This window comes from Bufo gargarizans, chromosome 3, assembly GCF_014858855.1.
Source record: "Bufo gargarizans isolate SCDJY-AF-19 chromosome 3, ASM1485885v1, whole genome shotgun sequence".
Lineage (NCBI taxonomy): Eukaryota > Metazoa > Chordata > Amphibia > Anura > Bufonidae > Bufo > Bufo gargarizans.
The window spans coordinates 107,285,857-107,299,742 of NC_058082.1; the positions used below are offsets into that span (position 1 = coordinate 107,285,857).

A 13,886-nucleotide genomic window follows, 5' to 3' on the forward strand; every position below is an offset into this window, starting at 1 on the left:
ACCTAATTTACATGGATCCAGCAGGGATCAGTAAAAACGCTTCGTTAGAATAATACAACCGGCTGCATCTGTTCTGAATGGATCTGGTTCTATTATCTCTAAAATAGCCATGACGCATCCGGCACTAAAACCATTAAGTCAATGGGGGCAGCATCCGTTTTCTTTCATGTCCGATAAAACACGCAAGCAGCGTTTTTGTGCGCGTCATGGAATACTGAGCAAGATGGATCCAGCATGACACACAATGTAAGTCAATGGTGCTGGATCATTATCCCATGACACACACACAAAAACGCTGCGGTTTTCTGTCCGGCATGGGAACGCAATGAAACGTAACGGAATGCATTCTGAGGCATTTCATTCCGTTCATTCTGGTGCATTTCATTCCGCTCCGTTTTGCTCCATTGACAATGAATGTGGACAAAACTGAAGCGTTTTTCTCCGGTTTTCAGCTCCTCTGTCGGATCTCAATACCAGAAAAGAAAAATGCTGATGTGACTGTAGTCTAACGAAAAGCCCAGTAGAAAAAAAAACCGCTTGTGTGTCCCCTGTTTCCCATTCCCCATAGACTTTCTGCAAACATCTGGAGCTGGCTTTTTTTTTTTTGCCACAAAAAAAAACGCAAAAATGTAAAAAAGCTAGGTGTGAAAGCAGCCTGGTCGGCGTCCTCCACGTCTGCTGCTGTAATTACACTGCCTGGAATGGCACAGCCCGGAGGAGGGGGCACATTTTCCGTGCTTTCCACTGAAATTCATTCTGTGGTTTGTGAAGAGAAAAAAATGTGCTTTATATTTTGTGAGTGGAGTCACATGACCCGGGTTATGAATAGCAGATTGTAATGAGCTGGTAGTGTAAGTGAGAGCAGGGCGAGCACTCACACACGCACTCACCCGCACTCACTCCCGGTGCTCTGCCGGAGGCTGGACCTGCGGACAAGGTGAGTGGCCGGCGGCTGGGGGGCGCCTATTGTTTTCTTTTAGGGGACTTCTCAGGGAGGAGGGGAGATTTCTCATCTCAGGAAGTTCCCTCAGTAATTGGCCCCGGCTGGTGCCCTTTTCCGTGCTCTGCCCTCTCGCCCCCTGGTCCTCTGTGCCCTCTGTGCCCCCTGTGCCCTCTGCGGTCCGAGCGCCTAGTGACACGTTGCTTTTGTGTTTGGCTGAGGGAGGGCAGAGGTCACGGCTGTCAGCCTGCCCCGTCTTTAAGACTCCTTGCACTCTCTCTGGCTTTCTTGGTGCTCCAGGCGCCCCCTCTTCTGTACGGCTGCTTTCTCTACACTTCTTCATAGTTTCTCCTGCTAGCCTGGTCTTCCGCCTCCTATTCCTGCCTCTACGTCTCGCCGCTCCATTACTTCACTATGGTCATTTCGTCTTCTCTTTCCTCTTGACTGCACCTTAAGATGCTCCAGGGCTTTTACTGACCTGCAGCCACTGCTCTGAACTGATCTCATCACCCTCACTGCACTTGCTTAATATCCCATTATACTTGCCTATGATCCCCATTATACTTGCTTATGATCCCTATTGTACTTGCTTATGATCCCCATTGTACTTGCTTATGATCCCCATTGTACTTGCTTATGATCCCCATTGTACTTGCTTAGGATCCCCATTATACTTGCTTAGGATCCCTATTGTACTTGCTTATGATCCCCATTATACTTCCCTATTATCCCCATTGTACTTGCTTATGATCCCCATTGTACTTGCTTATGATCCCCATTATACTTGCTTATGATCCCCATTATACTTGTTATGATCCCCATTATACTTGTTATGATCCCCATTATACTTGCTTATGATCCCCATTATACTTGTTATGATCCCCATTATACTTGCTTATGATCCCCATTATACTTGTTATGATCCCCATTATACTTGCTTATAATCCCATTATACTTGTTATGATCCTTATTGTACTTGCTTAGGATCCCCAGTGTAATTCACTACAACTTTTCACAGGCGCAAGGACGTTTTTGCTTTTAATTGTCAGTATTCGCTTTTCACCCTTTCCTTTCCATAAGGTTCAGCAGACATTTTTCCACTATGGACTACACTGTATTCTTATTTTTAGCTTTTTTTTATGTATGTTTGGTGATGAAATGTATATATATATATTATAGAAATGTATTTGATAGTGTATATATTATTTTTCCAAAATAGGTAACATGGAATTTGATATAAAAGTGTGTTTGCAGTAAGTCATGGCTACCAATCTGCTCATTCTGAGATCACATTATGTCATTAGATAAGACTGCAGGCAAACCTACTGCATGTTACTGTGGTCACGAATGGGTTAATGACACATTCAGCACTGCTACATTCAGAAATATTGAACACTTTCCTATCTTTTGCTAAGCTACATTGGAAAGCATTGTGTATTGGCTATATACTAAAAGAGCTCACCTTTACCAAGTAACCCTTAGCTGTGCTGGAACTAAAGTGAGATTCGGTGCAATTCCCAAGACTACCAGCAGGAGTCTCCACTGCCATTTATCATTTTCCAGCATGCTTTAATATTTTTTATAGTGGAGGAGGTTGAAGAAGAGGGTACTGGGGGGAAAGGAGGTAAGATGAGGTGAACTCAGAGGAGGAAGGGGGGGGGGGGGTTGGCATAAGGGTAAAGAACCAGCACCCTTTCCTGCCCCGCCTCTTGCCCCCCGGAGTTGTGTCTGACTGCGGCTCTGTGATTTTGTGTGTGGTACCGCAGGAGGATGATGGTAAAAGGAGGGAGTTCGGGGAAGAGCGGTTTAGTGACCCTGTGATGTGGTTAGGTAACCACAGCGTTGGTTTGTGTGTTGAAGACACTTAGATTGTAGGGAGTGTGACAGAAATGGGAGATTTGCTCGACTGCTCTGTCCCAGGATAACACTTCAAAGTTACAAATTAATAAATTGTGGGTCCTTTGGCTGAACGTTACGGTATCATTTATTTGGATTTGGATTTTTTTTTACATCGCTGACTCAGAAATTCTTTTTAGGATATTACTGTATGAGTGTATATATAGTAATATAGTGTGTGTATATATAAATATATATATACACACACACACACATTTTTGCATTCTAATCTTTTTGTGGACCATGTACAGTACTAAGCATTTGTGTTTTATTATATTACATTACAACCCCTATAACAAGTTTATTTATTTTTTTTTGCACTTGTACACAGATAGACAGTCTTAAAGAGGACCTGTCACCGCTCCTGACATGCCTGTTTTAATAGCTTCATGTATCCCCCATGTAATAACAATACTGGTGGATCTATTCTTATGTCTGTATGTTGTGTCAGTCCTGTCTTATTTCTACTAGAAGTTATGAATGAATTGCTAGCAGTCTGCAGTAAGGGTACAGAGCGGTGGTAACCAGTTGGGGGGGGGGGGGGGGGGTGTACCTGCACAGAATTGCTCTATCCAATCATTTTTTAGGCTGGGCAGGTACCCCCCAACTGGTTACCGCCGCTCTGTACCCTTACTGCAGACTGCTAGCAATTCATTCATAACTTCTAGTAGAAATAATAAAGTAATGGCACAACATACAGACATAAGAATAGATGCTGCAGGATTGTTATTACATGGGGAATGCAAGTAGCTAATAAAACAGGCATGTCAGGACTCAGGAGAGGTGACAGGTCTTCATAAAAGGAAATCTCATCCCATGCTGGACCTGTATAAACACAGTAAATTACATGAATATGCAACGGCGCCTCACCCTAGGGCCCTCTATATATAAAACACGTCCCATATGTAGGAATGCTGAGTGTTTAAGTGCGGCCTAAAATGTATCTCTATGTGTGTCACAGTGCTCCTACCTGGATACAGCTGGGCCCCAGGCTTCGGCTCCGACTCAATAAATAGGGGGAATAATTGAGGGATTTGAAAGAAAGATTGAATCGTGACCTTGTATGTAGTTGAACAGAAGCTTTACTTGAATACATGTTCATCAGAAACAGTATTTAAGCTTTGTCTTGGTCCCAGCAGACTTTAGTATTAAACTGGAAGGCTTCTTCAATAACTCTGCTTGCTTTCTCTCTCTCTCTGCTGTAATGACAGGCTTTCTTAATATACTGTTACTTCTGTATGCTGCACTTCTCTCATTGGTCTGACTTATGGTTATGCCAGGGAATTTTCCTCCTGGCTCCTGAGGTATCAAGCTTTGGCCTCTATGGCCAGCAGAGCTTAAGGTGCTCTGGCTGGCGTGGGCACATCCAGCAGAGATGTGCCCCTCCACACCTGTCCCCTAGCAGGGGGAAGCTACACTAACTAGAAACTGGTCCCCACCCGTCCTGCAGGAAGTGGGACTAGCCCACTTCTCCACACAGGGGTGTTAGAATGGAATGGTAAGTTCCATTCTAAGTATAGCTCTGCCGTGTTTGCTGCCACCTGCTGGTGTACCAGGCACATTGCATGTGAACATAACAGTTGCTTAACAAAATAGGAATGCACATTGTGGAGGACCTGGAATAAATGCATAAGATGACATTCAGGTTAGACCAATAAAGACAGTAGCAAGGTGCTGTCTTTATTGGTCTTATTAATGATTATGATTATAAAAATAAAAATCAACCAGGGGAATTCACTTGCCCCATGGCCATCCTGCCAGACTGCACAGTACAGGTTGCTGTATGACAGCTCGCAGTCTGCTGAGAGGTATACGAGGCAAAAGGGGGATCATTGGTAATTCCTCAGCTTCCCATAGCAATAGCAGCTATAGGATAGATTCTGATATTACCACTGAATCAGGGAATTGTTACTTGTGCAGTTGCCTAATACACGTGTGAACAAATGTCCTCTTACTTATATATTTGAATTGGTTGAAGGGAGCATTCTGGTAATTTTCCCATCACTGATGTAGAATAGGTTGCCTTGGGCCCAGTTGTCCATAGACGTGCATAGCTTCCATCACTGCACAGATCATATCATCAGTACTTCTGTATATACATATATATAGTCAGTTCTCTTTGTCTGCCCGTTATTATGTCCTTAGTGAATTAGAGGGTCTTCTGACGATCTGTTCAACCTCAGTAACTGATCAGTTATATCCCCACGCATGCTGAATGGAGAGCAATCCGTTCAATATGCATCAGGATGTCTTCCGTTCAGTCATTTTGACTGATAAGGAAAAAGATAAAATCGCAGCATGCTACGGTTTTATCTCCGGACAAAAAAAGACTTGCCTGAATGCCAGATCCGCAATTTTTTTTCCATAGGAATGTATTAGTGCCGAATCCGGCATTCAAAATACCAGAATTTCAATGCATTTTTCTGACTGATCAGGCATTTTTAAGACTGTCCGGGATCCTGATCAGTCTTACAAATGCCATTAGGCATACGTTTTGCCGGTGATGGAACTGCTTGCCGGATCACTCTGCCACAAGTATGAAAGTAGCCTATGGGCGATGTCTGCACGGAGTTTGTATGTTCTCCCTGTGTTTGTGTGAGTTTCCTTTGGGTGCTCTGATTTCCCTTCACACAAACATGCTGATAGGGTAGTTCAATATTCAGATTATGAGTCCTAATTGGGACAGGGACTAATGCACCACACAAATGAGTAAACTAAGGGTACGTTCACATTAGTGTTATTCTTTTCCGGTATTGAATTCCGTCCTACGGGCTCAATACCGGAAAAAAACTGATTTGTTTAATCCTAATGCATTCTGATTGGAGAGCATTCCATTCAGGATGCATCAGTTCAGTCCCTCTTATGGTATTTGGCCAGCATGCTGCGGTATTTTCTCAGTCCAAAATTCCGGAACACTTGCCGGAATGCCGGATCCAGCATTAATTTCCATTGAAATGTATTAGTGCTGGATCCAGCATTAAAATTGCCGCATTGGCGGATCTGGTCTTCAGGTCTGCGCATGCGCAGACTTTTAAAAATGTGAACATAATAAATACCAGATCCGGAGAGATGGATCCGGTATTTCAATGCATTTGTCAGACAGATCCGCATCCGGATCCGTCTACAAATGATATCCGTTTGCATACGGATTTCTGGATCCGGCGACGGAACTGCCTGTCGTATCCTCACAACGCATGTGTGAAAGTACCCTAAGTAAGACAACACCTGCTTGGACCATCAAAAGGATAAACCAAGAAACTAAGGACACTTGATGGGAAGATATATGGAGAACTTACACCTGAGCCCTTGCACCCTACCCAGTAGTGGTGGGCCCTGCTGAGGTCTTGCTTAGTGTCCAAAAGCTTCAAGTGGCACCTCTAGGTAGAAGGGCCACGGCTGACAGATGTTGCTGGAGCTTTACATGGTAACAGGCCCTAGGGGGCAAGTTCAGATATATGCTGAGGCAGACTTATTAATGGGCTTACGCCACAAAAGTGGTGTCAAAATTTGCAAATTATGGCTTACGTGATTATTTATACTTTCCACTTTCCAAAAGTGGTGAGAAAAGTGGACAGGGCTCATTGGGAGCTTCCAGCATGACAGAGTTACCATAAATGACACCAGAAACTGGCGTAAATCATAACCGAAATGTATGCCAGCTCATAGCCTCTGGCGCACGGACAACCAGAAGATGCACCACATTTTGTCCTCTGCTGTACTCCAGAGGACTTCTCTGTTATGGAGATACTGTGTTTATCTTGCCCCTCTCTAAAAATTGTGTCATATGCGTGTTTATGTCGGTATTGTATTGGTATGGGCTTTTTTTTAAGCCTGTGGTCTGTGCCCTCATAAGTGACGAAAACCAGCCAGAAAGGAGCCATTTGTGAGCGCGTGGCCTACCCCTCGACCTGGCCCAGGCTGAATGTGCGACCCTTTGATGGAGTCATAGACAGCATTTGAATCCCTCATGATGTCTGCTTTACCACCGCAGTTCTAGGTCATCTCATAGATACATTGTTCAGAAGCTCGAACACAACGTGCCTTTAGTAGATTTCTGCCAAAAACCTCCAGTGCTCCTTGTGTAGGCATTTTCTTTGCTTGTTGCCCTGGGCTTTATCCATGCGGCATAACCTCTAAATGTTCTCCGAGTTTATAGCTAATTTCATTGATATGATAGTCTCATGCTTCTGCAGAGGTTGATCATCTGATGTTCTGCTTCTGCAGTTTCATTGTGGGAAAACCAGATCCACCACCTTGTAGATTAGATTGCTGTGTAAATTAGTCTGGATTTTTAATTGTAGTGTGTCTAGTGAGGCTAGATGAATTATGTTTGTTGCAGACGGGAAAAACAGCTTTATTTTTCTATGTTCTAAATAAACTGTGAATCACGATGGAAAACATACAATTACTGTCGACTGAAGTGTGTAAAATCGCTGCTATTTATAAATGTGTGGCCACTACTTGCAAAGTCATACAAATGCTCACACTGACAGCACAGAAGTGTCTGAAGTTTTCTTAAAGGAGTTGCCTGTTTCAGTCGACCCCATGGCCTCTAAAAAGAGAGGTCTGCAGAGAGCACAATCCCATACAGGCAGTAGATGCAATGGCCGTGTATATGCAGTAGGGCTTTGAGAACAAGCACTTAGGGTGCATTCACACGACCATATGAATGGGTCCGCATCAGTTCCGCAATTTTGTGGAACTGGTGCAGACCCATTCATGTCAATGGGGCCGCAAAAGAAGCGGACAGCACACTGTGTGGTGTCCGCATTTGTAGTTCAGTTCCGTGGTCCTGGAAAAATATAGAGCAAGTCATACAAGAAAAAGCATTTTCTATATAGCAGCGGCCCTGTGCATTCGGCAAAATGCGGAACACACGCGGCCGGTATCCGGGTTTTGGAGATCTGCAATTATGTACAAATTTGTGATTCTATATTTTGCTACCTTAGTTGCAGCTTTACTTAATGACCATGCTAAACTGCTGACAGCACTAGGTAAGAGCAGGGGAAAGCAGGACAAACGTACATTCTTTTGGAGCTTCTATTATTAGGAGTAGTGTAAATATGAACTTTTATTCTGCCAGATTCTGCTGTGGTAAGTACATTGGAGACAGAGCTTCATTATAAAGTGCTCTCTGCATTGACCTGCTTCCCGGCCCTCTCCTCTGTGTGACAGCTGTAGTGGTCTCCTGGTTGGATGCTATAGCTGTCACTCACAGAAGAAGGGGTGGATTGTAGAGCAGCTCAATGCCGGAAGTGCTTCACAGTGAAGATCTGCCTCCTTGGCACTTGTAGGAACATGGCAGAATAAAAGTACATATTCACACTACTCCTGCTTTCCCCAGCCCCTACCTAGCGCTGTCAGGATTTTTGCATGGTCAAACTGCTGACAGACTCCATTAATAAGCTACTTGTCAGCTTTTAGAAAGATGCCTGTAAGAGAAACAGTATATTTTTATTTATGCCTCCTCTTTAAAGGCCGTGTCACTTTCCTTGGATGTGGAACTGTCCCTTGCATGTGTGTTTCGACACCAAGGCTCAGTACCTCGGTATAACAGTGCAGATTTGTATGCCACAATGTCTGTTGAAAGCGATATTTCAGGGTTCTGGTCCACTATCAGCCCAATGGTACAAAACATTGTTTTTCTAATAGTAGTGATCAAAAAATACAGTGGAGCCCTAGTTACGAGACCTCTGTGTTCATTAGGGCAATGTTCTCCCTTCCTCCCCTACACCTTTAGGCAGTGACTGATGGGCTGCTGTGTACAGGTCCTTCTAAAAAAATTAGCATATTGTGATAAAGTTCATTATTTTCTGTAATGTACTGATAAACATTAGACTTTCATATATGTTAGATTCATTACACACCAACTGAAGTAGTTCAAGCCTTTTATTGTTTTAATATTGATGATTTTGGCATACAGCTCATGAAAACCCAAATTTCCTATCTAAAAAAATTAGCATATTTCATCCGACTAATAAAAGAATAGTGTTTTTAATACAAAAAAAGTCAACCTTCAAATAATTATGTTCAGTTATGCACTCAATACTTGGTCGGGAATCCTTTTGCAGAAATGACTGCTTCAATGCGGCGTGGCATGGAGGCAATCAGCCTGTGGCACTGCTGAGGTGTTATGGAGGCCCAGGATGCTTCGATAGCGGCCTTAAGCTCATCCAGAGTGTTGGGTCTTGCGTCTCTCGACTTTCTCTTCCCAATATCCCACAGATTCTCTATGGGGTTCAGGTCAGGAGAGTTGGCAGGCCAATTGAGCACAGTAATACCATGGTCAGTAAACCATTTACCAGTGGTTTTGGCACTGTGAGCAGGTGCCAGGTCGTGCTGAAAAAGGAAATCTTCATCTCCATAAAGCTTTTCAGCAGATGGAAGCATGAAGTGCTCCAAAATCTCCTGATAGCTAGCTGCATTGACCCTGCCCTTGATAAAACACAGTGGACCAACACCAGCAGCTGACATGACACCCCAGACCATCACTGACTGTGGGTACTTGACACTGGACTTCAGGCATTTTGGCATTTCCCTCTCCCCAGTCTTCCTGCAGACTCTGGCACCTTGATTTCCGAATGACAAGCAACAGTCCAGTGCTGCTTCTCTGTAGCCCAGGTCAGGCGCTTCTGCCGCTGTTTCTGGTTCAAAAGTGGCTTGACCTGGGGAATGCGGCACCTGTAGCCCATTTCCTGCACACGCCTGTACACAGTGGCTCTGGATGTTTCTACTCCAGACTCAGTCCACTGCTTCCGCAGGTCCCCCAAGGTCTGGAATCGGTCCTTCTCCATAATCTTCCTCAGGGGCCGGTCACCTCTTCTCGTTGTGCAGCGTTTTCTGCCACACTTTTTCCTTCCCTCAGACTTCCCACTGAGGTGTCTTGATACAGCACTCTGGGAACAGCCTATTCGTTCAGAAATTTCTTTCTGTGTCTTACCCTCTTGCTTGAGGGTGTCAATGATGGCCTTCTGGACAGCAGTCAGGTCGGCAGTCTTACCCATGATTGCGGTTTTGAGTAATGAACTAGGCTGGGAGTTTTTAAAAGCCTCAGGAATCTTTTGCAGGTGTTTAGAGTTAATTAGTTGATTCAGATGATTAGGTTAATAGCTCGTTTAGAGAACCTTTTCATGATATGCTAATTTTTTTAGATAGGAAATTTGGGTTTTCATGAGCTGTATGCCAAAATCATCAATATTAAAACAATAAAAGGCTTGAACTACTTCAGTTGGTGTGTAATGAATCTAAAATATATGAAAGTCTAATGTTTATCAGTACATTACAGAAAATAATGAACTTTATCACAATATGCTAATTTTTTTAGAAGGACCTGTATGTAGGTACATAGAAGCCTGTAAAAGCCGGGAGGGCTGGGGTTAGAGCTCCCCTCCTGAATATAGTATGCCCTTTATAAACCCTGCATAGGTCACTTCAGGAGAAATGTAGCATTATGTGTTGGCCATTCAGTTGATTGGCTGCCCATGTAATGCATGGATGAGCCAAGTCCTCCAGAGTGGGAGCCACTCATAGAGAATGGGTCTCCATTGTGGCTCATAGAGGAAGGGCACTAATAGGGCAAGGGCTATCTTCTGAGATTTTAGTATTGATGGCCTATCCGCAGGACCTGCACGCCAACCAATCAGCGCCTCTGCAGAAGTTGGCGCCAGAACTACACTGCTCTCTCTGTGTAGTGGACAGAGCTGGTAACTACATTATGAAGTGACCTAAAGAGCTACTACAGAGCAGCTGATCGCATGGGTAGGGGTGTCAGACCCCTGCAGACCAGATATCCTGAAGACAGGTCATCAGTATTAAAATCGTGGAAACCCCCTTTAACATTGGATTCATACTGTACATGCAGTTTTTTTTTTAAATTAAAACAGAAGTATAAAGGAATGATCCATACGTTGTACCGATTCCTGCATCAAAAACTTCAGGCTTAACTGCATTGAAAACTGAAGCTGGAGCAGCCTCTAAACTGAATTGTTCCAAAACATATAATTCACATATCTCATTTTAAGATTCTAGAAAAATGCAGTAGGCTGCACACATCTGGGGAACAGTAGTAGCAGGAGATAGGAACAATCTGAATCCAGAGCTGTCTGGCTGTGTCCCTTAAGGGCCAGTGACCTGGCAAAGGTTTAGAGTTTCTTTAGTGAGCCTATAATTACTATGTAATATATACAGAAACACTCTGGGTGACATGTGCAAGCAGGTTTAACAAAAGTTCAGATAACACTGCAGATGAGAATTGCAGGAAAAAGCACTAATTCTACACCAATTTTTAGACCAAAACTTTATTCACTTGTGTTCAGTTTTTTTTTGTTTGTTTTTTTGAGGATTTGGAGACCGTCCTCTAAAAACAAAGCACATACAAATTACAAAATACAGATTTTTGCCTTTTAAGCTTCGAATCCTGCAACTCAAAATTTCTTTTGTAAATGAGCTACTAACTGTAATGGATACGGAGGTCTGCTCTGCGGCATTCAAATGGCGTGTGGGAGGTATATACTTGTAAGTTGTATATATCTCAGGATCCTGTGAAAACAATAGGTCGTAGTTAGCACTTGATTTTTCACTTTCCTGGGAATATAGGAGAATATTACTAGGTATGTCTAATAATTAAGAGGACATTTAAAGGCCAGGAAAGACCACTTTAAATTTGGCATTTGCACCTGCTAAAAAAAACCAGCAACACTGCGGAGGGTGGGATGGGGTTTAATAGTAAGGTGTACTATATGTGACGGGTCTCCTTTACATATAGTGCACTTTATCATGTACCCCCTGATCTTACAAATACACTAAGCTAAAGAGTTCTGTCCTGGTGATAGATGTGCTTTAATGGAGTTGTTTGAGATAAAAAGTCCATAGGTTGTGGCTAGTATTGCAGCTCAGTATCTGATCATTCATCAACAGTTTCTACTTATCTTCCTTAAAGGGGTTTTCCAGAATTTTAATATTAATGACCTATCCTCAAGAGAGGTCATCAATATCAGATTGGTGGGCACCCGGCACCCCAGCCGATCAGCTGGTTGAAGAGAAGGCTGTGCTCATGCAAGTGCTGCCTTCCCTTCATTGTTTACCTGCTTACCATCGGCATCGCAGCGGTGAGCAGGTGCAATTACAAGAAGCCATCCCATTCACTTCTAGTGTATAGGAATTCAAGTGTATCAGAAGGAGCTGTCCCATTGAAGAGAATGGGACGGCTAGTAGTTACACCTGCTCACTACTGTGATGTCGATCGCGGGCAGGTAAACAATGAAGGGAAGACAGCGCTCACACAAGGGCAGCCTTCACTTCAAACAGCTAGCAGGGGTGCTGGGTGTCAGATCCCTGCATATTTGATATTGATGACCTGTCCTGAGGATAGGACATCACAGAGGAGATAGAAACTGTATAACCAAATAGAGCAGGCTGCGCAGGCTGGTACAGTGGTCATAATGGGAAATTTTTAATTTTAGACATTGAATGGGGTCATGATTCTGCCTCAGCCGCAAAGGGGACAAAATTCCTCAATTTGCTGCAGGACCACTTTATGGGCCAGTTTGTAGAAGCTCCCACTAGGGGCAATGCTCTTTTGGATCTGGTAATTTCTAATGATGCAGAGCTTGTTGGAAATGTTACTGTTCAAGAAACACTAGGTAATAGGGACCACAGTATAATTATATTCCCTGTAAACTATAAAAAGCAAACTCTGTCAGGCAGAGCAAAGACACTGCATTTTAAAAAGGCTAATTTCCCTGGGTTGAGGGCAGCATTTCAGGGCACAGACTGGGAGCAGCTACTGTCACATAATAATACTGAGGATAAATGGAGAGCTTTAAATCCACATTTAGTAATTGCACTAAAAAATGTATTCCTTTAGGTAACAAGTATAAATGGCTAAAATTAACCCTCCCCCCCCATGGCTTATAGCTACTGTAAAAAAGGCAATAAAAGACAAAAAAGGGCATTTAAAAATGCAAATCTGAGGGGTCAGCTGTAGCGTTTGAAAAATGCTTAATACAATCTGTAAAAAGGAGATAAAATGAGCAAAAATACAAAACGAACATCAGGTGGCAAAAGAGAGCAAAGCAAATCCCCAAAAATTCTTTAAATATATAAATGCTTAAAAACCAAGGTCTGAGCAGGTAGGTCCCCTAAATAATGGTAAAGGGGCGGTAGTCACTGAAGGAAAAGGCAGAGTTACTATAGATGGATTTTATAGCTTTGTATGTACAAAAGAAGAGAAACTATCTGATATCTGTGGCGCTGGGGCTGTTAGTACATCCAGTAATATACTCAATTGGCTAACTGTAGATATGGTCCAAGAGAAGTTAAATAAGGTAAATGTAAACAAGGCTCCGGGTCCAGATGGATTATACCCAAGAGTGCTTAAAGAGCTCAGTTTAGTCATTGCTGTGCCCATTTATAAATTTTAAAGATTCTGTAGGTACTGGTACAGTGCCAAGTGATTGGCGCAAGGCAAACGTGGTGCCCATATTCAAAAAAGCATCAAGGTCCTCCACAGGTAATTATAGACCTATAGGCTTAAAAAGTATAGTTTGTAATTGGATTGAAAACTGTCTGAAGGACCATGTCCAGAGAGTTGTGGTCAATGATTCCTATTCAGAATGGTCCTGGGTTAAAAGTAGTGTAACCAAGGTTCAGTGCTGGGCCCTCTATTATTTAATTTATTTATTAATGATATCTAGGACAGGAATAATAGCACCATTTCTATTTTTGCAGATGACACTAAGCTATGTAGTACTGTACAGTTGTCATGGTCTTACCTCCTTGCTGTTCTCCTTCGTTTGACATGTGCTGGCGGCCATCTTGGTTTCTGGGTTTCTTGTAGCCTCCCACCCTGCGGCTCCTCCTTCCCACTGGGAGGAGCTGGATGCCTAGCTCATATATATAGGAGGTCTGTGGCTTCAGTTCCCTGCTTGGTCCCCCTGTGCTCACATGCTTCTAAGACTGCTGCTGCTTCTGGTTCCTGATCCTGGCTTCGTCTGACTACCCTGCTGATTCCTGATCCTGGCTTCGTCTGACTACCCTGTTGGTTCCTGAT

General features: G+C 43.3%; 1 protein-coding gene across 1 annotated transcript in view; it reads left to right on the plus strand.

The window, feature by feature from the left end:
• The first annotated feature begins 791 nt into the window (after nucleotides 1–791).
• The window catches only part of RARG (retinoic acid receptor gamma), a 202,867-nt gene continuing 189,772 nt past the window's right edge, over nucleotides 792–13,886 (plus strand). Inside the window, exon 1 of the mRNA XM_044286081.1 lies at nucleotides 792–937. The gene's annotated coding sequence lies outside the window, so the exon portion shown is untranslated. The remainder of the gene's footprint in view (nucleotides 938–13,886) is intronic.